This window comes from Thalassophryne amazonica, chromosome 23 (assembly GCF_902500255.1).
Source record: "Thalassophryne amazonica chromosome 23, fThaAma1.1, whole genome shotgun sequence".
Classification (NCBI taxonomy): domain Eukaryota; kingdom Metazoa; phylum Chordata; class Actinopteri; order Batrachoidiformes; family Batrachoididae; genus Thalassophryne; species Thalassophryne amazonica.
The window spans coordinates 17,238,615-17,263,403 of record NC_047125.1 but is presented as its reverse complement, the minus strand read 5'-3'; the positions used below and the strand labels follow the sequence as shown (position 1 = coordinate 17,263,403).

The 24,789-nt window shown below is 39.7% G+C and overlaps 2 long non-coding RNA genes across 2 annotated transcripts in view; one reads left to right on the top strand and one right to left on the bottom strand.

Annotated features, from left to right (window-relative positions):
- LOC117505144 overlaps nt 1-24,789 on the bottom strand; it is a 512,557-nt gene that overhangs the window by 38,455 nt on the left and 449,313 nt on the right. The window lies entirely within an intron of this gene.
- Nucleotides 11,301-22,988, top strand: LOC117505146. Its single transcript, XR_004559036.1, has 3 exons — nt 11,301-11,311; nt 13,974-13,975; nt 22,872-22,988. It is a non-coding gene; the product is annotated as an uncharacterized LOC117505146 (long non-coding RNA).

Genomic DNA, 24,789 nt, shown 5'->3' with positions numbered 1-24,789 from the left:
CCAAACTACATATGAACATAGATATGAAGGCATCAAACCAAAGAGAGGTTTGTAGACAAAAATCATCCAGTGAGTCAATCTGCGAACATACACAGCAGGCTACAATGCCTTGCAAAAGTATTTGGACCCTTGCTATTTCACACATTTTAATTTGTTTATGGCATTTCATATACAAAAACTAAATCATGCTTCTCAATATAAAAATTTCTAAAATGATCTTTCTTAAACTCAAACTGATATTAAATCTCTGCAACTTGATATACATTAATTAAAAATATAGAAGCCAAGATGATGGGTTGCATAAGTAATAGGCCCCTTTGGTATAACGCCTGTAAATAATCAGTTTTATTGCCATTTGTTTCTTCAGACAAGTCAGGTAATGGATACATGAACATCTCCAAGTCACTGAATATGTCTTTGACTTTATTTACATCATTTATGAGGAAATATAAACAGTATGGCACTCTATGGTGAATCTGTTTGGAGTAGACAGTTCTCAAAAAGTGAGTGACTGTGCAAGAAGAGTGAGGAAAGCCACCAAGACACCCAGAAGAAGTTATAGTCTTCTGTGGCTGTGACTGGAGAAATTGTGCATTGTGCCTGTTTTGCATTTTGTATCACCAGTTATACAGCTTCATGATAAGGAGGATTTTCTTTCACCAAAACATCAAATCTAGGTCTTCTTTTAAAGAAGCTGGATTATTTAGACCTCAGCGAATCCCACCCAAATCCAGCTTCCCCCAGCTTACATACTGTATGTCTTGAAACTGGGAAAATTGCATTCCTGAATGTGCCTCTTTGTGTTGCCAGTGTAAGTGTGACATCATCCATCTGTCAGAGCCCCAAATCCATCAGACACCAATAGATTAAGCAACATATGCGACCAGACAAATATGAATTGGTTACTAATCAGTTTACTCAGTCAGTCATAGTGTGACAACACCTTAATCAACTATTATCCATTAGCATCAACCACTGTCCGCTAGTGTCAACCCTAACTAAATAGCACCTTTTTTTTCTGTCATCGGCACTTGTGCCACGACAGTGCAGGTTTTATTTTTGTTCACGATCATCTCAGCAGGTGATCGTGCACATGATCAGGTCTTCAAAAGTTGAGGGAAGCCATGAGCAAAGCCATCTCCTGGGGAGATCAGCTTTGAGGAAATCCTGCACAATCTTAGCCCTTCATGGCACACCGCATTGGGTACTTTTCCTAGCCTTTATGCAGTTGTGTAGAATACTTGATCTGCTGTCCTTGACCGTCCACCAAACAGCCTTTGGTTATTCTGACACTCATTGATGATTAACTTGCTCGATAGTCAGACTCAGCAAGTTTTGTTGTTTCCTGCTGTCCAGTGCAGAGAAATTGAACAAATAATGAGCATTTTATGATACATTACTGATTTATAACTTCTTGTTGCGATACCGGTTGATGCCACAACTAGACATTTTCAGGTCCGCTTGTCCGGATGTCTATTTTTGGTGTAATGCTGCCAATGCCAGACAAATAAAGCTCCAAACTGAAACAGGGTGTTTTATAACACTGGGCTCAGCTACAAACAATAAAGGAAGTCAGTACAAAGCTATAAACATTTCCATGTTGTTGAATTCGTTTAATTCATTCGATGAGAAATGTGTGTGTGCACACTATCTGGTTTCCTTTATCTCACAGATTAAAGAAGGTGGCAAGTGATTTAATGACGCTAACATTGTCAGCTGTCAAACTGAAGCTTTTATTGGGTCGTTGTCGTGCCGGACCCAAGGTTTCCTCCACCACATCTAAAACTGCTATTTTTTTTTTCCTTTGACATGACATATAAAACGCATATTTTGTTTTAATTTCTCTCACAAAGGAAGGATCATGGAATTAGTCAATGTGACGTTTGCAATGGAAGTAAAATTTCTGATGTGGTTGTTGGTCATGAAAAAAGTAGCTTTTATTTGTGCAGTTCATCAAATCTCAAACTGTCACTGTGACACAAAAACACCACCACTGTCAACAGTATTATTAATTATTAATTTGCCTTTGTGTTACATTTAGCTGTGATGAAAGTCTTGCGAGAATTAAGTGGATTCCACAGTGAAAATGTGTTGGAGTAGTCACACGCTAACTGTTAGCATTTGAATGTGCAGCTATGCTAACCCTTGTTTGTGCTCAAATTTGACATTCAGATGTGGTTTGTGTTGCCACATATAACAATTGTAATGGCTATGTTTTGACCACATATGCTAACCCTAACCATGAGTAGCACCACGAGTAGAGTTCTTCAGTTTGGCCCAACAGCAGTCAAATGCTGCATGCTAACACAATGATAACCAGGATAAATAGTGATTTTTAGCTTGCCAATGATTCCAATTTCTGAACTACACCATCAGCATCATGTGCATGTTCCCTCAGACATGTGCATCGCAAGGAGCAATTGTGCATGTGTTTTCTTTTACTTGCTTGTTTAGCTTATCCCTTAGCAAAAAGTTTATTCAAGTGTACTATGAGTATACTTATTTTGTACTAAAATTGAGGAAGTATACTTGATGGTGACTTTTTATAAACTATATTTTATATGCTTAAGAATAGTATAGTGACGTATACTTGGCTTATACTGAAAAGTATAAACAAAAGTCTAAGTCTAAGTACATTAATACTAAGACTTACACTTATACTTTAATACTAAAACTTGTACTTATACTTTAGTATACTTTTTACGTCTTTCTGCCACAAAGTACTAACACTTATTATGCACTTGGAGCAAGATATACTAAGTCAAGCCATTGACTCAAGTAACTGAAAAGAAGTCATAAAAGTACAGATTTTTTTTTTTTTTCTGTGTAGTTATTTATTTTTGGTTCCAAAGGTTTGCACTTTTCTTTTACCTTTTTTGACAAGGAAGGACTTTAGTTCTCAGTTGACACTACTTGTATGTTTACATTTTTACAAATAAGGACTTGATCTTGGAGAGACCATTATGTTTACATTTTACTTGCACTTTTTCCTTTAATTTTCTCCACAAAGGAAGGACTTGATTTCATAGGTCTTTGTTTTTGAAATGTTGGAAAATATATCTAACTTGTTTTCAACATTCTGTCTTGTGATTTTTTTTTTTTTTTTAATGCACTTTTATATGCACTCTTGTGTATATACAGTATGAGTAAACTTTAAGAATACTTTAAGGAGTATATTTTCAGTATAAAAATAGTAAGCTACAAGTAATATGCCAAGCAAAATTAAAGTATAAAAAGTAAAATAACCAGTGTGTATAACAGTATACTTTAAGTATACAATAATAAACTAAAAATAGGGACTCAAAGTATACAATTAGTACAATGGCAGTATATCGATAAGTGCACTTGTGGTATACTTTAAGCATACAAGAGGGATATTCCAAGTACATTGATAGTATACAGATGAGTGTACTTGTATACTTTAAAGTGTACTTTTGCAAACTTAAAACAAACTTTAAAATATACTTTTATAAACTTGAAATGTTCCAATTTAGTCCGAAAACATATTAAATTTGTGTACTTTCCAGTATACTAACGGTACACAGTCTGTAGTATAATTGGTATACTTATACTGACGCATACTTAATAAAATGAACTTTAAGTATACTACTTTTTGCTAAGGGATATTGCCATGACACCACCCTGAAAGCATGCCTTATGTCAAAACATTGTAGCCACATGAACTTAAAAATGAGTATAGGCACACACACACACACACACACACACACACACACACACACACACACACACACACACACACACACACACACACACACACACACACACACAATAAGCTTGTCCTTTGTTAGATTGTCATATTCCAGATCCTGTGATCCTGTCATATAATGGAGGTCTATGTGAGTTTAGTTAATGAGCATTCAGAAAACTGAAGAGCAGAACGTGACTTCTTGGAACTGGACCAAAGTCATGTGACTTTCTGAAATCACTGAACTGTTAAAAAAAAAAAAAAAAAAAATGTATTTTTCATGTCTGTGACTTCTTGACAGTCATTGAGACTACAGTAAAGGTGTTCATTATTTAATGTCGCCGGTATAATGTCAAAATGTCGTCAGATCCTGTTTCTCTCGACTGTTTTTGCTCACAGAAAAATAGGTGCCGGGTCTAGTTTCTTGAGGAGCATAGTGCATGCAATGCAACACATGCACCTGGGACACCCAAGGTTTCATCTGTTATCAGGGATGCCTAAATAAAAATCAAAACACAATGCAGCTGTGACACACGTGACACTTGCAGTACATTTTAGGCCGTGTGATGCTGAGGAGCTGTGTCAGCCAATTAATCTTCAGTGTCTTACTTCCCTTAGCTCCTTTAGGGAGCTGGCCTTGGCTGGGACTGACCAGCGATGGTTTAGCATCCCCATAAAATCAACAGAGTTTAATAGATGACATTGGGGGCCGTTAACCTACTGTTATTTTACACAGTGGAAGCATAAAATGAGTCCCAAAGAGTTTGTTGATGACATTTGATCTGATTTCCATTCCCCTACATGCCAGAAGTCATCTCTGCCACCCGCTCCTACGTTGGACCACTGGGGACAGCGGCAAGTCACTGGCAGCCTCCCTGCACATGACGGACTTGTTTTCTAAATGAATAGCATTTCAAGTGGCAATGCCAGCGGGTGTCTTTTGGAGTCTTTGGGGCAGATGCCAGCTGCTAAAAGCTACAGATAAACTGTCCCACCCTCAGGGGATTGATGGGAGTGCTTTTGTTGAAAATGGTGCTGAATTCTGCCCAAAGATGCTCAAGGCTGTCAGGTCACTCAGTGCTGTTTGAGTACCAGAGCTTTTATTCTGCTTTGACATGATGGAAAGTTGAAGGATTTTTGCACTGTGTGGGACATCAGTCTGGAGATGAGTGACACATTTTTTCCCCCCTGAAACAACAGTGTTGATAAATCAAAAGTCAAATGCTATTATAATTAATTAATAATGAATTCATTTGAATGATTCTCCATCATTGACCGTTTTCTTGGTTTGTTGAGCTTAAATTAATAAATGGATGGTTTAACAGTGTATTTAATGCATGCTGTTTTTAATATCAGTCCAAGACCTTCAAGCTATTATAAAACTAAAACATTTATTGAAGCTTGGTGACCTTAATTCTTTTCACCAGTCAATGTAGCACCACATTTGAGACTTGCAGAATTCAATCCACAAAAAGATAATGTAAATGCAAATAAAATATGAAATGAGGCAATCTGTTCGCACAATAATCTACAGTCTGTTCGCACAATAATCTACAGTCTGTTCGCTCAATAATCTACAGTCTGTTCGCTCAATAATCTACAGTCTGTTTGCTCAATAATCTACAGTCTGTTCGCTCAATAATCTACAGTCTGTTTGCTCAATAATCTACAGTCTGTTCGCTCAATAATTTACAGTCTGTTTGCTCAATAATCTACAGTCTGTTTGCTCAATAATCTACAGTCTGTTTGCTCAGTCTGTTTCATCTCAACCCACAAGGAGATGTACCTGAAGCTTTCGGGTCAAATGTTCAACATAAATTTATCCATCATAAATTTTAGCCGCTGTTATTGTTGACCAAAAATTACAACTTTGGATATAGCTGAATTTTCCCCAACTGCACATGACACTGGCTGTAGTCGATTCTCGAAGGTATCAAAGAAGTGTCAGCCATAGATGGGATCAGGGCTAATCATTGCGAAAACATGTAAATGAAAACAGGGGTTTCCTCACCCTGACCGAAAACTAGACCAACACTTTTAATTCCATCAGTGTTGAATCACGTAATTCTTGCATAGTGTAAAATGACTGAACAAATAACTCTGTCTAGCAGGACCCGTAATCGTCTCAATTTTTCCCGAACTGAGAAAAACATCAGACACTAGTTTGTTGTTGTTGAAGATTCTAGAATGATATGGGCTGATTTTTGCATGGACTTCTGCAAATAACCAACACAGCTGATTATTTTGACCAACTTTCTGAAGAGAAAGGGCAAAAGTATAAACCCTCAAGTTATCCATTGCAGAGTAAACAAGAACAAGAGTTACAAAGAAGCAAATAGGACCGAAGTAGACTTCAAGCTGAAGAATTGTTGTTTATTTTGCATCCAACATATTTTACAGAAATTGAATTAAGATACTGTAACTGGGAGCTTCTATTACTGAACTCCCCATGCCACCAACTGAGCTGTAGTTAGTCTGTATTTTGAAGGTTTTGGTAGTGCAGCAGAGAAAAGAGACACCAACAGTTTAGTCAGACTTCCCAAACCATTTGAGAGTTCCCTTAATGACAATACCCAATACACAATAACTTTTAAACCACAGTTTAAGCTATTTTAAAATTTCTCTGTGAACGCTCCATGTTGACAGCACAGGCAATCTAATGGGCATCCAAATGTGGACCTTATCAGGCTCCATCGTGGCCTTAGGCCTTCCCTATCTTCCCGTCTCTGTTGGCGAGGAATCCATCTTGATATCTGCTGAGTGCCAAAAAGATGTAGCAGGAGAATGAGAGGATGGAAGATGGGTGTTCACCTGATAAGACAGTTGAGTGTCTGTGGCGAGTATCTTGGAAAGCGTGGCCCCAACAAGCCCTTAAGAAGAAGTTCATTTTTATCTAATTATGACAGGGTCGTTTTGCCACGTAAGATAGCGTGAGCGTTTATGGCGGCTGGTCGGTATCGCAATACGATCATTAACAGTACAAGCGTACACATTCCGCATAGACTTGTACAGATATGATTAACATTGAAATACTTTCAGTGATGCAGAGGGCACAAGCACCGGCAGGCGCACACACACACACACATGCCGGCCCCAGTCTGAGTGCCATAAGAACCCAATGAAATATATTCAGATTAGAAAGGTGTCGCATTACTCTCTAGCCAGATGATAAATACGCAGTTAGTACCATCATTAATCTTGCACCCCTCCCCGCCTTCCGCTTCCAGACGCGGTGATGTAAGGGGAGGGGAGCAAGCGTACACTGCGTGGAGCGAGTGCCTCCGTTCGAGCTGCGGTAGCTCTGCTGCTGCATACAGTACACAGGGAAGGAGCACTGTGTTTTTCCAGATAAGAGGTCAGGGCAGTCTGACTGATAAGCCCAGCTTGAACCAACCCGGCAAGGCAACTTAGAGCTTTCAGGTGTTTCTTTGTTTGGTGACTTGTGCATTGGAAAAACGTCCAAACAACCAACACTTGCATCTGCATATATTTGTCCAACAACTTCACCGTGCCCCATATCTTCCTGCTCCCCCCTTGCTCCCTGCTGCTCGACTGCCTGTCGCCCTTTCTGCTGCCACTCTCCTTCTGTCGTCGCACGGGTGTCTTGACATATTGGCCCAAACAACATTGCATCCTTAGTAGCCATTGTCTGGCTAATGAGCAGCATGAATAAAACACGAGAGGGATTGGAATACAGTGATAAACACACACTCACAGAAATCAAAACACATACTAGATATAAGGTTGGATACGCCACCACAGATTGAACTTGGCATATTTCTCCCCGAAATGGCGTTGCCTACCTCTAGGGAGGCTTCATAACGACAGTTCAGACTGCGGCACTTTGCCCTCGATACAATCACAGCCCGAGGGAGAGGTCAAAGGTGTAGAGCTGAGAAAATTACGCATGATGAATTGGCATTGGTGCTGCTGTACGTGTGTGTAATACGGGGGTCATCCTCCCCTCTCTTTTCTCCGGTGCGTTTGACGGAGTGTACAGTCGCGTGTCTTTGAAAGTGCAGCACGCTGAAAATCATAGCTTGAGCCGAATCCGCCTTCACGTGCCTCTTGGGAGGAAACAGAGGGGGAGAAATTGAGTTTTGGTTCCAAAAGGAGTAAAACTTCAAGCACTAAATATGGATTGTTCACCAAGTGTGATCTGGTTTTTAAAAATCCTGACCAACAACAAAATCATCTTTGGTGTATTCTGTTGATTGGAATTGTTGGACAACCTTGGCAAAACCATATAACATTTTGAAGATATTTTGCTGATTCAGAAGCCTTGCAAGAGCAAAGAATATATTTACAGTGGTGAGAAGCCCAGAGTGTAAAAAAAAAAAAATATATATATATATAATATGTGGGATATTTTTGATCTAGTGTGGCTTTTTCCCATGTCTGTCTGCATTCTACAGTGACCAATATGGCAACAGAATAAGGACCTTGGAGCTTAACAATGAGTGTCAACAGGACGGTTGTGTGCGAAGGACCAATATAAACTCTTGTGTTTCATTGCAGTGTGGCTGATTAGCTCTTAAGGGGGCAGTTTAAGAATAAATTTGGTGACTTTGTTTGGGTCTTCATTCAGGAGACGCTTGTTAAATTAGGGTGATGAAAACTGCACCCTCATACATCTGTACATAAAATGATATAATCACACACAAATTCCACCTCCAAACCGTCACGCTCACACATTTGCATCGTGTGGAGCCAATTGTGTTACCACAATTTTATTGAATCTCTGTCGCCCCAGTCACTCTGTGCTCCATAAAATGCTGGTGAGTGGGCTGGGTCTACTATAATGATGGCTCAGTGCAGAAATAAAGTTGTTTTACTGCTGCAAACAAAGTGATGTGACCTGGAAAGGTTGTATTTTTGGCCAGGATAATGAGTGTATTTTAGAGTCAGTCTTCAGTGTGAACTCTAATTACCTGTCTGGGGTTACCGAGCTACTTTGGGCTCAACCATTTAGTAATGAAGTCCACATTGGTTCCATGTTTATCACACGCAGTACGAATGTCTAATAAAGCAGGTATCCCATCTACAAATGCACCCATCTCAAATTTGCACCAATTTACTTGTTTTTACGGAAGATGGTGGATTAGCAGAGCCATGTTTATAGGGCCTGTAAAATGGACTTAATCCCTGTAATTTTAACTTTTCTTCATCAAATCAAATGTTTAAAAGAAGAATAAAAAATCCTTCCAAGTGCAAACACTTAAACAATTATCCTGTGCAGTCTAAATCTGAAGACATCTCTATACCACAATCTAAATTATTTGTAATAATAATAAATGTACAAATATTCTTCCCATTTTATTACCAGTTGGTTATGAAATTATCTGTATTTAAAATTTTATTGTGAAGATTTTATCATCTTAAGAACTACATCACACCACTATTCACCTCACTGCACTGGCTCCCTGTTTTCTGAATGCATATTTTGACATTGTGTTTCCAAAATCTAAATACAAAATGTTACTGTGATCTTCTAGAGCTTTATGTACCTTCCCCTTGCACAGTTCTGCATGGGGAAGGTACATAAGGTGGGATTACTTTGTCCCAAAGGTGAAAAAGAAGACAACAGGCTGCAGGGCTTCCTCATATCTTGCTCCTTTTCTTTGGAAGAATCTCCCTGCTGACATAAAATGGTCGACTGATATTGAGTCATTAAATACAGGACTTTAAACTCATCTTTATTCAGCTTTCTTTAATCGCTAACTTATGACCTTATTTTTCCATTAGCTTTATGATGGTTCTGCATATGGTTATAAGGTCGAAATTACTGAAGTTTTCAACTCCAATTTTGTTTGTTTATTTTATAGCTAAAACTAAATAATTAAATTTTCTATTAATGCTTCAAAAACAATAGTGACAAAGTGCGTCACAACAAAATGCAAAACCTTTCGAAGGACAATATATATATATATATATATATATATATATATATATAAATGCATCCCGCAGCCCCTTAAAACATACACACCCTATTACAGACACCCACAGAACAAAGAATATTGCCACAAATAAAAAACAAATTTAAAGGTTGTAGGCAGTGGAATAAAAACATGTTTTAAGTCTTGAAAGCTTCAAACAAAAGGTGATGTTTAATTTCACCAGTAAGCTCAGACTAGAAAATTATGAGAAATTTTGTGGGGTGGAAATATATATATGACCCATTAGGGAGGATCCAAAATAAAGCCGCAGGATGGGACATAAGGCTTATAATTGATTATTGTATATATTAACAACAGAACCTTACTGTTTATCCTCAGGTGTAATATCGATGAATAGTGACTGATCCATAAGTGAGCATCACATTTTGACACAGTTTATTAAAAGTGTGCTGCTTTTAGCTTTCTAGTGCCTAATTTTCAAGGCAACAGACAACAAAAACAAAGTTTAACAAGCTGATACATGGTTGAATGAGATGTTTAGTACGTGTCCTTGGACATTTACAGTTTCCATGCGATCACTGTCCACACTCTACATAGCTAGCTTCAAGTTAGCTTAATCGCTGTGATGCTTGCTTGTAATAAATATGCAAGTACAACGCAGTTTAAAGAGACAAATGCACAAACACAAACACTCGCTCAAGTCTCTTTAGTCTTTTGAGCATCGCATGCAGGGCAGGTTTAAAAAAATAAAGAAGTGCAGGAACATGTTTTTGCTGAATCACAGCATGCTAGCTCATCACAGTGAATTTAATCACATAAAACGGGAGCCGTGTTTGCTGCCGGTTTCACTCTTACTTCTTTGGAAGGGTTTTGTTTCCACAGTGGTTAGAATTGAATCAGATAGACGTAAAGAACAACAAAGCCCAAAAAGCCTGCAACCTTAATGAAAATAACATAAAAAAGGCACAACAGAGAGATGGTTATATAGTTGGGGATATAATTTTACACTCAAGTCCTTTGTGTCCCTTAAGACTCGTGGCTCGCTAGTAAAACAGTTCTCCACAGACTGAAAGGCGGCATGATTTTGTGAGACAGTCGGGGAGAAATAAAAAGGGATGTTCAGCAGAAGAACGGGATTTAGTAGGGGTATTAAGATGTAGCATTCATGCTAGTTTGTGCAAAACTTTACACGTCAGACAAAATGTTTGTTACCATGTACACATCTACGAACCTTATTAAAGTTACAGTGTGTAGGATTCATTGCCACCTAGTGGTGAGGATGCTGATTGTATTATTTTGTTGCTGGTCACAAATTTGCTTCTTTGGTAACTAGGATTCATGCTTCCTTGGTTTCTCGACTGAATGATTCTACATTTCGCACAAATTAAGGAAAATCTGAAAAACTGAGTAAGTACATCCCTTTTTGAGCCACAACATGGTGGTGGTGCAACATGGCGTCCTCCATGAGGGATCCCGCTCCCATGAAGACATGAAGGATTGATTCGAAGGATATCAAAACACATCACTTCGTCTTTGCAGATAATTATGTGTGAATGAACATATGGTTACGAATGCTATACTCCATTTCTGCTAGCAAATGCCCGTACATCCGACACACTGTAGCTTTAAGAGGGCCTTTTCAATCCTTTTCCAGTCAGCTGTCTCATCCTCAATGATGGACTTAATCTCTGACAGGGGGGCAGAGCTCGTGGACTAACAGCTGGGAAATCATTACCCCCCCCCCATCCCCCCTGCTGCCTTTCCACTCCTCCTGCCACCCACTCGTTTTCCCTCTCACTGCCCCGCCAGGTCGGCCTAGCGACGGCTAATAAAAGAAGCGATCCTCGACTGTGAACAGCTGGGTTCTTGGGATCTAACTCGGCAAGTGGCTGTTGGGGCTTTTTCTCCGCGAGCGGAAAAGTAAAACACATGAAGGGTGAAAGGAGGGGAGAAAAGGCGGCGTTAAAATAAAAGCCAGCGTCAAGCTGGAGGACGGGAGCTTGGTGCCTGTCTTGTCCCTGGCTGTTCGTGGCCTAACCAGCTAATCAATAGCTCAGAGAAACACTCTTTGAAGCGACTCGCTGAGCTCTCCATACAGCAGAAATACTGGGAGAGCCAAATCTGCTGCTGGGCTTTTCTTCACATGTGACAGCAATATCTCATTAAAGGGGTCATATTGTGCAAAATATCTTTTTTTTTTTTTTTTTTTATTGATCCTTTCCAGTTAATATTATTGGTGCTTCATGTGAAACATCCTCAGGATGCCATGTGAAATTTTCTCCTGCTGTAAGTGCAATTTGTGTCTGAAATGTTAATTTTATAGTTCCAGGATGAAATTTGTGAGGAAAAACCCAATGAAGTGGTGAGTGGGACAAATAGGAACAGAGGATGTGTCTAGCAGCAGCTTCTTTCCATTTAAAGCAACAGAAATGTGAAAAGTAATTTCAGAATTATAGTCTCATATTATGGCATTTAATGCAATATATTTAATAATACCGGCGTTTTGGTGACTTTGATTCGACTAAAACATTTGCTAATATGAGACCTGCAAATGTGATGCAGAAGAAATTACATTTCTACAACACCAGAAATTGTTCTAGAGGTTATGGGAAATGCACAAGATAGTACAAAAGTTTTAGGCAAGCAAGAATAAAATAAATAAATATATATATATATATATATATATATATATATATGTATGTATGTATATGTATACGAGGTCTGTCAATAAAGTATAGGTCCTTTTTATTTTTTTCAAAAACTATATAGATTTCATTCATATGTTTTTACATCAAACATGCTTGAACCCTCGTGCGCATGCGTGAGTTTTTCCACGCCTGTCGGTGACGTCATTCGCCTGTGAGCACTCCTTGTGGGAGGAGTCGTCCAGCCCCTCGTCGGAATTCCTTTGTCTGAGAAGTTGCTGAGAGACTGGCACTTTGTTTGATCAAAATTTTTTCTAAACCTGTGAGGCACATCGAAGTGGACACGGTTCGAAAAATTTAGCTGGTTTTCGGTGAAAATTTTAACGGCTGATGAGAGATTTTGAGGTGATACTGTCGCTTTAAGGACTTCCCACAGAGCGGGACATCGCGCAGCGCTCTCAGGCACCGTCGTCAGCCTGTTTCAAGCTGAAAACCTCCACATTTCAGGCTCTATTGATCCAGGACGTCGTGAGAGAACAGAGAAGTTTCAGAAGAAGTCAGTTTCAGCATTTTATCCGGATATTCTACTGTTAAAGGAGATTTTTTTAATGAAAGACGTGCGGGCGGATTGCAGCATCGGCTCGCAGCCGCCGCAATGCTCCGCCACAGGAAAAACACCTCTGTTGGAAGCCTTAAGGACAAGTTGGAACATGTCCAGCTGTTAAACAATTTCTCATATACTCACTGAAAGCCATCAAAAGCCGCCTGGATTTTACAAATGGTTATCAACACGGAGGTGTTTTTCCTGTGCCGCTGCACCGCGCCGGCTGCATCCCGACGCGCGGACCCGTCCGCACGTCTTTCATTAAAAAAATCTCCTTTAACAGTGGAATATCCGGATAAAATGCTGAAACCGACTTCTTCTGAAACTTCTCTGTTCTCTCACGACGTCCTGGATCAATAGAGCCTGAAATGTGGAGGTTTTCAGCTTGAAACAGGCTGACGACAGCGCCTGGGAGTGCTGCACGACGTCTCGCTCCATGGGAAGTCCTTAAAGCGACAGTATCACCTCAAAATCTCTCATCAGCCGTTAAAATTTTCACCGAAAACCAGCTTAATTTTTCGAACTGTGTCCACTTCGATGTGTCTCACAGGTTTAGAAAAAATTTTGATCAAACAAAGCGCCAGTCTCTCAGCAACTTCTCAGACAAAGGAATTCCGACGAGGGGCTGGACGACTCCTCCCACAAGGAGTGCTCACAGGTGAATGACGTCACCGACAGGCGTGGAAAAACTCACGCATGCGCACGAGGGTTCAAGCATGTCTGACGTAAAAACATATGAATGAAATCCATATAGTTTTTGAAAAAAACTTATTTATTAGTTATTATCTATTGTCCAACTGGTCGTTACTGTGAGTTTCTCTGTGAAATTTCAGACCTTTTGTCTGACTTAGTGCTTAGCTCAGATAAGATAATTATAGTGGGCGATTTTAACATCCACACAGATGCTGAGAATGATAGTCTCAACACTGCATTTAATCTATTATTAGACTCAATTGGCTTTGCTCAAAATGTAAATGAGTCCACCCACCACTTTAATCATACCTTAGATCTTGTTCTGACTTATGGTATGGAAATTGAAGACTTAACAATATTCCCTGAAAACTCCCTTCTGTCTGATCATTTCTTAATAACATTTACATTTACTCTGATGGACTACCCAGCAGTGGGGAATAAGTTTCATTACACTAGAAGTCTTTCAGAAAGCGCTGTAACTAGGTTTAAGGATATGATTCCTTCTTTATGTTCTCTAATGCCATATACCAACACAGTGCAGAGTAGCTACCTAAACTCTAAGTGAGATAGAGTATCTCGTCAATAGTTTAACTTTGGATGCTGTAGCTCCTCTGAAAAAGAGAGCTTTAAATCAGAAGTGCCTGACTCCGTGGTATAACTCACAAACTCGCAGCTTAAAGCAGATAACCCGTAAGTTGGAGAGGAAATGGCGTCTCACTAATTTAGAAGATCTTCACTTAGCCTGGAAAAAGAGTCTGTTGCTCTATAAAAAAGCCCTCTGTAAAGCTAGGACATCTTACTACTCATCACTAATTGAAGAAAATAAGAACAACCCCAGGTTTCTTTTCAGCACTGTAGCCAGGCTGACAGAGTCAGAGCTCTATTGAGCCGAGTATTCCTTTAACTTTAACTAGTAATGACTTCATGACTTTCTTTGCTAATAAAATTTTAACTATTAGAGAAAAAGTTACTCATAACCATCGCAAAGGCGTATCGTTATCTTTGGCTGCTTTCAGTGATGCCTGTATTTGGTTAGACTATTTCTCTCCGCGATTGTTCTGTCTGAGTTATTTTCATTAGTTACTTCCTCCAAACCATCATCATGTCTATTAGACCCCATTCCTACCAGGCTGCTCAAGGAAGCCCTACCATTAATTAATGCTTTGATCTTAAATATGATCAATCTATCTTTATTAGTTGGCTATGTACCACAGGCTTTTAAGGTGGCAGTAATTAAACCATTACTTAAAAAGCTATCACTTGACCCAGCTATCTTAGCTAATTATAGGCCAATCTCCAACCTTCCTTTTCTCTCAAAAATTCTTGAAAGGGTAGTTGTAAAACAGCTAACTGATCATCTGCAGAGGAATGGTCTATTTGAAGAGTTTCAGTCAGGTTTTAGAATTCATCATAGTACAGAAACAGCATTAGTGAAGGTTACAAATGATCTTCTTATGGCCTCAGACAGTGGACTCATCTCTGTGCTTGTTCTGTTAGACCTCAGTGCTGCTTTTGATACTGTTGACCATAAAATTTTATTACAGAGATTAGAGCATGCCATAGGTATTAAAGGCACTGCGCTGCGGTGGTTTGAATCATATTTATCTAATAGATTACAATTTGTTCATGTAAATGGGGAATCTTCTTAACAGACTAAGGTTAATTATGGAGTTCGACAAGGTTCTGTGCTAGGACCAATTTTATTCACTTTATACATGTTTCCCTTAGGCAGTATTATTAGACGGCATTGTTTAAATTTTCATTGTTACGCAGATGACACCCAGCTTTATCTATCCATGAAGCCAGAGGACACACACCAATTAGCTAAACTGCAAGATTGTCTTACAGACATAAAGACATGGATGACCTCTAATTTCCTGCTTTTAAACTCAGATAAAACTAAAGTTATTGTACTTGGCCCCACAAATCTTAGAAACATGGTGTCTAACCAGATCCTTACTCTGGATGGCATTACCCTGACCTCTAGTAATACTGTGAGAAATCTTGGAGTCATTTTTGATCAGGATATGTCATTCAATGCGCATATTAAACAAATATGTAGGACTGCTTTTTTGCATTTGTGCAATATCTCTAAAATTAGAAAGGTCTTGTCTCAGAGTGATACTGAAATACTAATTCATGCATTTATTTCCTCTAGGCTGGACTATTGTAATTCATTATTATCAGGTTGTCCTAAAAGTTCCCTGAAAAGCCTTCAGTTAATTCAAAATGCTGCAGCTAGAGTACTGACAGGGACTAGAAGGAGAGAGCATATCTCACCCATATTGGCCTCTCTTCACTGGCTTCCTGTTAATTCTAGAATAGAATTTAAAATTCTTCTTCTTACTTATAAGGTTTTGAATAATCAGGTCCCATCTTCTCTTAGGGACCTCATAGTACCATATCACCCTAATAGAGCGCTTCACTCTCAGACTGCAGGCTTACTTGTAGTTCCTAGGGTTTGTAAGAGTAGAATGGGAGGCAGAGCCTTCAGCTTTCAGGCTCCTCTCCTGTGGAACCAGCTCCCAATTCAGATCAGGGAGACAGACACCCTCTCTACTTTTAAGATTAGGCTTAAAACTTTCCTTTTTGCTAAAGCTTATAGTTAGGGCTGGATCAGGTGACCCTGAACCAGCCCGTAGTTATGCTGCTATAGACTTAGACTGCTGGGGGGTTCCCATGATGCACTGAGTGTTTCTTTCTCTTTTTGCTCTGTATGCACCACTGCTCTCTTCCACAGCATGTCTTTTTCCTGATTCTCTCCCCTCAGCCCCAACCAGTCCCAGCAGAAGACTGCCCCTCCCTGAGCCTGGTTCTGCTGGAGGTTTCTTCCTGTTAAAAGGGAGTTTTTCCTTCCCACTGTTGCCAAGTGCTTGCTCACAGGGGGTCATTTTGACCGTTGGAGTTTTTCCGTAATTATTGTATGGCCTTGCCTTACAATATAAAGCGCCTTGGGGCAACTGTTTGTTGTGATTTGGTGCTGTATAAATAAAATTGATTTGATTTGATTATATGTATATATGTGTGTATGTATGTGTATGTGTGTGTATATGTATGTGTGTGTATATGTATGTGTGTGTGTGTGCGTGTGTGTATATGTATGTGTGTGCGTGTGTGTATATGTATGTGTGCGTGTGTGTGTGTGTGTATATGTATGTGTGCGTGTGTGCGTGTGTGTATATGTATGTGTGCGTGTGTGCGTGTGTGTATATGTATGTGTGCGTGTGTGCGTGTGTGTATATGTATGTGTGCGTGTGTGCGTGTGTGTATATGTATGTATGTGTGTGTATGTGGATCAAACAAAAAATAAACATGCAATGATGACGTATTTGCAGTCCAACAAAAACCCTTGTGACTTGCTAAATTTGTTTTTTCATATAAACAAAAAAATTGTAAATAATTCAATATAAAATGTATTAAATAATAAATATTAATATAAATAATAAATTAAAATAACTATTATTTAGGATTTAATTTAAAAGTTGCAAACCTCAATTTCTAATTAAATCAATCAATAAATATGGTGCGTCCAGAAAGTATGTACAACGCTGCACTTTTTCCACATTTGGTTATGTTACTGCCTTATTTCAAAATGGATGAAATTCATTTTTTCCTCAAAATTCTACACACAGTACCCCATAATAACGATGTTAAAAACTTTTTATGAGATTTTTGCAAATTTATATAAAATGCTTCCCCCGCCCCTCAATAAATCACATGTACATAACTACTCACAGCTATTGCCATGAAGCTCAAAATTGAGCTCAAGTGCATCATGTTTCCACTGATAATCTTTAAAATGTTTCTTCAGCTTAATTGGAGTCCACCTGGGGTAAATTCTGTTGATTGGGCATGATTTGGAAAGGTACACACCTGTTTACATATAAGGCCCCACAGTTGACAGTGCGCAAATCTGGGGAAGGGCACAGAAATATTTCTGTTGCTTTGAAGGTGCCAATGAGCACAGTGGTCTCAATCATTCATAAATGGAAGACGTTCTCGTTCTGATCCACCAGGACTCTTCCAAGAGCTGGCCGTCTGTCTAAACTAAGCAATCGGGGGGAAAGGGCATTAGTCAGGGTGGTGACCAACAACCTGATAGTCACTCTGTCAGAGCTCCATCATGCCTTGCTGGAAAGATGTGAACCTTCCAGGAGGACAACCATCTCTGCAGTAATCCACCAATCAGGCCTGTATGGTGAAGTGGCCAGACAGAAGCCACACCTTCATAAAAGGCACATGGCAGCCAACCTGGAGTTTGCCAAAAAGGCACCTGAAGGACTCTCAGACCATGGGAAACAAAATTCTCTTCTCTGATGAGACAAAGATTGAATTTTTTGGCATGCATGCCAGTTGTCATGTTTGCAGGAAACCAGGTACCATCCCTACAGTGAAGCATGGTGGTGGCAGCATCATGCTGTAGGGATGTTTTTCAGCGGCAGGAACTGGGAGATGAGTCAGGAATAAGGGAAAGGTGAATGCAGCAATGTACAGAGACATCCTGGATAAAAACCTGGTCCAGAGCGCTCTTGACCTCAGACTGGGGTGATGGTTCATCTTTCAGCAGGACAATGACCCAAAGCACACAGCCAAGATATCAAAGACAACTCTGTGAATGTCCTTGAGTGGCCCAGCCAGAGCCCAGACCTGAATCTGATTGAACATCTCTGGAGAGATCAGAAAATGGCTGTGCACCAACGCTCCTCATCCAGCCTGATTGAGAGGAATGGACAAAACTGCCCAAAGATGGGTGCACCAAGTTTGTGGCATCATATGCCATTAGACTTGTGGCTGTAATGGCAGCCGAAGGTGCATCGAGAAGTATTCAGCAAAGGGTGTGAATACCTATGTGTATGTGATTTTTTTTTTCTTTTTTTTTTTTTTTTTAATTGTAGAAAAAAAACTGTCATGTCATTATGGGGTGTTGTGAGTAGAATTTTGAGGGAAATATTGAATTCACTCCATTTTGGAATCAGGCTGTAACGTAACAAAATGTGTTAAAAAGTGCTGTAAATCCTTTCTGGATGCACTGTAAATAAATTCCCCACTTATGATTAAGTGCACTGCTCAGTTTATGGCAACACAAAGGTGGATGCCAAGAAGCAATTAGTAATAAAACAATTGTTTAAAAAAAAGTCATAATTTTAAAGGAAGGAGACCTCTTTAAATGAAACTAAGCAGTTTATCTAGTCATGAAAATTTTCTGGAAACTACAGGATTTTTGGATGTGGCCTGTGGACCTGCTTCGTTGCATCTTTGAGGGTCATCCCCTCGCTGGTGTCGGCATTTTGGTCTTGACAGAGACGCGAGTGGCACCGTTAAGGACTTCAGACGAGGACGCAGTGGTGGCTCAAACTGCGGCAGACTTAAATAGCTGAGCATATGACCTGCCGCGGCTGCCCCGCCCGCTCTTATCACGCTGCTGCACAGATATCGTTCTAATTTTGCGGGTGTGCAAACAAGTACGTGCATCGCGAGGAGGTTTGTTGGTATGAAAGACAACTCCAGATGCTCCCAGCTGGCTGTTGCCCAGTGAGGCTAATTCACTTCTGCCTGTCTAATTACGCAGCACACGACCGTAGTGGAGCGCTCCTCACCACTCACGTCTCCCGCTGTTTCATTGGGCTTATGGTAGGAAGAGCATATACCCCTGTGTTTTATAAAGAACACACATGCAGACAGCTAAACAAACAGCCAGGGGCTTAATTATCTCATGAGGGAGGCCAGGGGTGCGAGTCACTGATGAATCAAGGTAGCATTACGCACGAGGATGTTTAACGTTATGCAACGGCTGCACTGTCACGTTGCACATGTTGAGCGTGATTAAGGTGACTCAGTGGTATGGAACTATTCAGTTCAAGAAATGAGCTGTGACTGCCGGGGGGAGTGGGACGGAATGCTCTAAGAAGTTCTCTGTGTATCTCAATGACTTCCTGCAAACGTAAACTCCCATTGGTGCCACATAGCTAGCGCGAAGAGACATTTCCTGCATATGTATTGTATCGACTGTTTTTTGTCCTTTCTTTATCTCCCGCTAACTGACAGATGAAGGAAGAGTTTATGCGATGGAAGTTTTTCAGGAATTCTGCAGGACACTGGCAGGTCAATGTGGCACATCTGACTATTTACAGGCCATATTACATGACTAAATGTGGCTAATGTTAGCATGTGGAGGTCACATGTTAGCAGTTGACATGAACCATTAGCATGACCACATTTTTCTGGTCATATTTCCTGTCAGAGCATACAGTGCCGCCGATCACGTACTACGCGTACAGCACCAAGTCTCTAGGGGGCACCAAAGAAATCAGTAGATAAAAGTGCCAAAAATGCACGTCTGTCTGCGTTTTCTCCTACGAATGAAATAGAGAAGCAGCAGAGATTTTTTTTTTTTTTTTTTTTAATCTGTACTCAGTCTGTCTGTGTGATTTGGAGGTAAACATGTTTTCCAGTGCGCCTGTTAACTTTTATTCTTCACAAAGTGGTGATATTTGCACCTCTTCTACATCAGACTTATTTATTTGCAGCTGTTTCAAAACATTAATAAATTATTATTAAAATAATAACTCAATATTAATATAATATTGAATATTGAGAATTTATTTTGGAAATAAAGAGAACAGCACTGACAAATTCTGAATTATTGTTCATTTCGGGAGAAGGGGGGGCACCACAAAGCATTTGTGCTTCGGGCAGCCAAATGGCTAGCACCGGCCCTGACAGCATATGCCAATGCTCATAGGCATAGGAGGTGGGGGCAGGGGCGGCAACCCCCCCCCCCGGGCTCAGCAAAATGCTCAAATTCGGGCAGATGGGCTGGGAAATTCAGGCATGGGCCATGTAGACTCTGAATACAGAATAGAATGACCTAATGTCATGACCTTATGTCAGACTTATTTTCACAATTAATGTAACCGATCAAACTGCTGTTTGGTCACCAATATAAATATATATAAATATATATTTTTTTAAATATGGGTATATAAATATATGGTAATTTAAAGAGTCATGGGGGTTTCTGAAATTTGGGTAAATTTGGTGTCGCCCCCCCAAATACACCCCACCTCCTACGCCTATGCTAATGCTAATGGCTAATGTGTTACATAGGCATTCCATTTTAGCATTGGCATTGGTGATTGACCCAAATAATCCAGTGTATCAATAGCTCTGGGTGCCACATCTCATAATTCCAAGAATCTTTCCTTCTCTGTTGACTGGAGCAAGTCAGACGAAGACTTTATGGGAAACTTAATGAAACACTGTCCAACTATTTGTGCTGCCTTTGTGTGGTGATGGCTTCTCATCCCTTTGGATGTTTTTTTATTCAGCCATCAGGTTGTCGTAGCCACTGGCCAGTGTATGTGTATGGATGCTTAGTTGCAATATTTCTGCCCTTGCATGTTTGACTTTTGTTTGTTATGCTTTGACATTTATTTTATTGCTAGGATGGCCAACACAGGTCACCTCTCTGAGTCTGGTCTGCTTGAGGTTTCTTCTTGAACACCATTGTCAATGTACTTCCTCAGGGGAGCTGGTAATGTTAGACCTTCCTCTTTTGAAGTGCCTTGGGGCAACTGGTCCATTTGTAATTTGTTTGTTACCTTTTTCTGGTAAACATCGTAGTTGCTTATCCACTTCCGGGTTTCTGATATCTGCATATTTTGGCCTCACCTGATTTCAATACCTTTTTCCACTTAGATTTGGGCGACGGTGGGAAACAGTTGAGGTCTACCACAAAACAAAAAGACTGTCAATGTATTTACTCGTAAGACCACAATGAAACGAGCTTGCTGAACGTCATGTCCAGATGTTGGCAGTGACGAGCATCAAGGCTGACAAGCTCCAGCTTGGCTATCGGTTACTACTCGGAGCCTGGGGTCCAGTCGGTGCCAAGATGATGCCAATGCCTCTCTGTGACTATCGGTGCCTCCGGAGGTTGTGCAAAATGGCTGCTGCCATGCCAACATTTTAGTACGAGTCAGTAGCTCTGCTTTTTTCTTTTTTTCCCTCAAAGGAAGTGCCATCTGTGAGTGACAGCGGGGCCTCTGCCGTTTATTTTCAATGAAGTAAACAACACTGCAATTCTGTGTGTTTTCAGGGTCTATATTCCTCCATATGCAGCTGGTGAGGCTGTTTGTTGTCCCGAGAGACGTGAAGCACAATTTGACTTTTTGTTTTTCTTCCCTCCATTTCATTTATCAGTTTGAATCGTAGTCCTTTTGTAAGTATCACTCAAGCATCAGGACAAAATAAATCCTCATTTTCACGTTTGAAAGCTGGCCAGACAAAAATCCGATACCCAAGAGAGAGTTTGGTCTTGCTTAAGCACAAGAGCTTACGAAAAGAGAAAAGGGGCATTGGGAAATAAATCAATATCAGGCCATTTGCTATTATATTCAGTGGACATTGATCATCTGTCAAACCATTTATTTCAGCATGTGACCGGCACATCCAAATCATTTTCCAAAGAACTTTCTCTACATCCAAAACAAATAATGAACAACTCGCAAATCGATGCCGTGTGCTTTATTGAGCTCACATGCTTGACTTGAGTCTGGCACCTGGCCCAATTGTTTTCCATTTGCTGAAATCCTTTTCTACCCTCCTCTTTTGTACTGCTTTGTGTCACCCGGCGTAATTACAAGAGGCTTCAAACCCAAAGTGATGTGCCATGAGGAGCATTTGACAAGAATCAAAGCAATAAGAATTTATCTTTTTAGGGTTACAAAGGCTCGCTTGCACCCCGCCAGCTGCATTGAGTCGAGAAAGACAAACAAACCCAATGTTAATGGGCTGATTTCATTGTTGGGTGTATAGAAGCTCAGCAGTGCAAATCAAAAACATCCGGCGCCTTCAGTTGAAGCCTCTAAGTGGGATTTTGGTTTCTCAATGGAACCGGTGTTGGCAGTGCCACTTTGACCAGGATTCAAACACCACTGTTTGACTGAACGCGGAGGAATGAAATCATCGCAGTCACACCAAAGGATCGCCAGGGCAACGTCAAACGCTTTGACCCTCCGGACTCCACGTTCCCTAAACCCCCTACCAAAAAGTGTCTGCGTCAGCAGGATGTGAACCGATCCACAACAAGAGAGGCTATAACTGACAGGCGGACTAAGATTTTTGCTCAGGATTTGACAGGAATGCAAACCCAGCTCTTTGAGGGGGGTCGAATTACAAAGAGAACAAGTAGAAAGCCAAATCGCTTAGCGTGCTCTGCAAAGAGTATAAGAAATGTGACATCCTGAAACTGAAAAAGGCAGTTGCTTTATTTTTAGTAAAGAATATTCCCAGTGGTGGGCACCGTTCAGCTCATGAGCTAATAGCTAATTAGGGAAGCTAACTTTATTTTCAGCAGATTAGCTTTTTAGCTAACATTTAAAACTATTAGCGGGCCAATTAGCTTCCACAAAATTTAGTCCTGCTCACTTTAAGTCTGCAAACATTTTTTTGAAAAAAAAAAGAAAAGGTAAACATTTAATGGTTAAAAACATTAAACAATAAAATCATGCATGTTTGTTTTGGTTGGCATTTATACACTATTCCAATAAATGAAATCAACACATTACATGAAGGCAACAACCTACCACAATAAGAAGGGTATCGCGATACATAATTCCACTGGTGTTCACATCAATTACGTAGAAAGTAATGTGGTCAATGTTTAATTTTAAATAAACTAATTATTCTGCAAGATATCATAATTTCTTCCATGCATTTGACTAATCATGGTGTCATACTCATTTCAGTGTGATATGATACAGGCCCCCTGATATGGTTATTGCAATATGCGATGTATCATTCCACCCAGATTATAACAAATAAAAACTATTTTCTATGTCTATATTTTAATAGCCAAGTGGTCTCTGTCTGCATGCGTGTGTGCGTGTGTATGGCTTTGATCACCGAAAAACTGGAGGAGATGACATTTGCCTTTTGGTATCCTTATGTATTTTGGGTCAAAAATGAATGTTACAAAAATGGAAAGTTGATAAGACTAATATTTTTGGAGAAATTAGCTATATTAGTTAACAACAGTGAACAATGGCCATTGTGCTGCAATGCACCAGGGGAGTTCGGGGTTTGGGGATTTTAAATGTTATTGTGGTTTATGTTAGCTTAAAAATGTTATTAGTGTTCCTGATTTATTGTGTTTTTGTCATTCAGTTGGTTTAGTCAGTTAAGTGTCATGTTACCATTACCATGAGTGAGATGTGTCGTACGTTTGATGTCTTCTGCCAAGTCTGTGGTGTGTAAAAATAAAAGCACCTGATTGTGGCAGAATGCAGAAAAGACAAAAATCTGTGTGTGTGTGTAAATTTGATCAAGGACAAACTGTGGAGTGCTAAAATTTGCTGTTCAGTATGCTTATGTCTTCTGGGTCAAGGATGAATGCTGCCAAAGCCAATGCTGTGGATGGGACTAATATTTTTGGAGACACCACAGATATGAGCTAACAACACTGAACAATGGACGTTGATTATTACATTCTGGACTCACGCTATTCCACCAGGGGGCGGTAAATCATCTATTTATTAAAAGCATTCATGCATGTGTGCGTGACTTTATTTAATAAGTTCAATATAAGTAAATACATTAAAAATACATGGATGACACAAGAAAGTGAAAACACTTATTTCCATTTTGGGCCATTTAAAAATCAAATGACAAAACAGAAGTAGTAATAATAATAATAGCATGTAAAGTCTAAGGTCTAAAGTTCTAAAAACATTCTAGACTCACACACCATTCCAACTCAGCATCAAAAATTTGTATAATTTATTACTACCTTTGAAAAATGTCAGCTGCCTATTTTATTAACACTACCCAATCTAGATCCCCAGGGCAACTCGATGGCGTGTATTTTTAATTCCTAATGTCCCTTATTCATTTTACACTATGTTGTAGTATGTTGATTGTAAACTGTTTAATTTCACTTCTTAATTTATTTATTGATGTTCACCTTTATCGTTATCTGTTCTTTGTAAACATTTTTGGTAACCTCTGTGTTTACACATCAACATATTAAAATTTTAGCTCTTTGGGTCTGTTTTTCAGGGTTAAATAGGGAAAAAGGACAAAAATACAAGACTAAATTAAGATTATAAAAGTTAGCAGTTAGCAGCTATCAGTAGCTTCAGTTAAAAATTTTAAGGAAGTGGCTATCCGACCATAGCCATATTAATAATTTCAGGTTCTATTTGTACATAGTAGAGCCTTGTTATGGTGAGGGTTCGGGGTTAA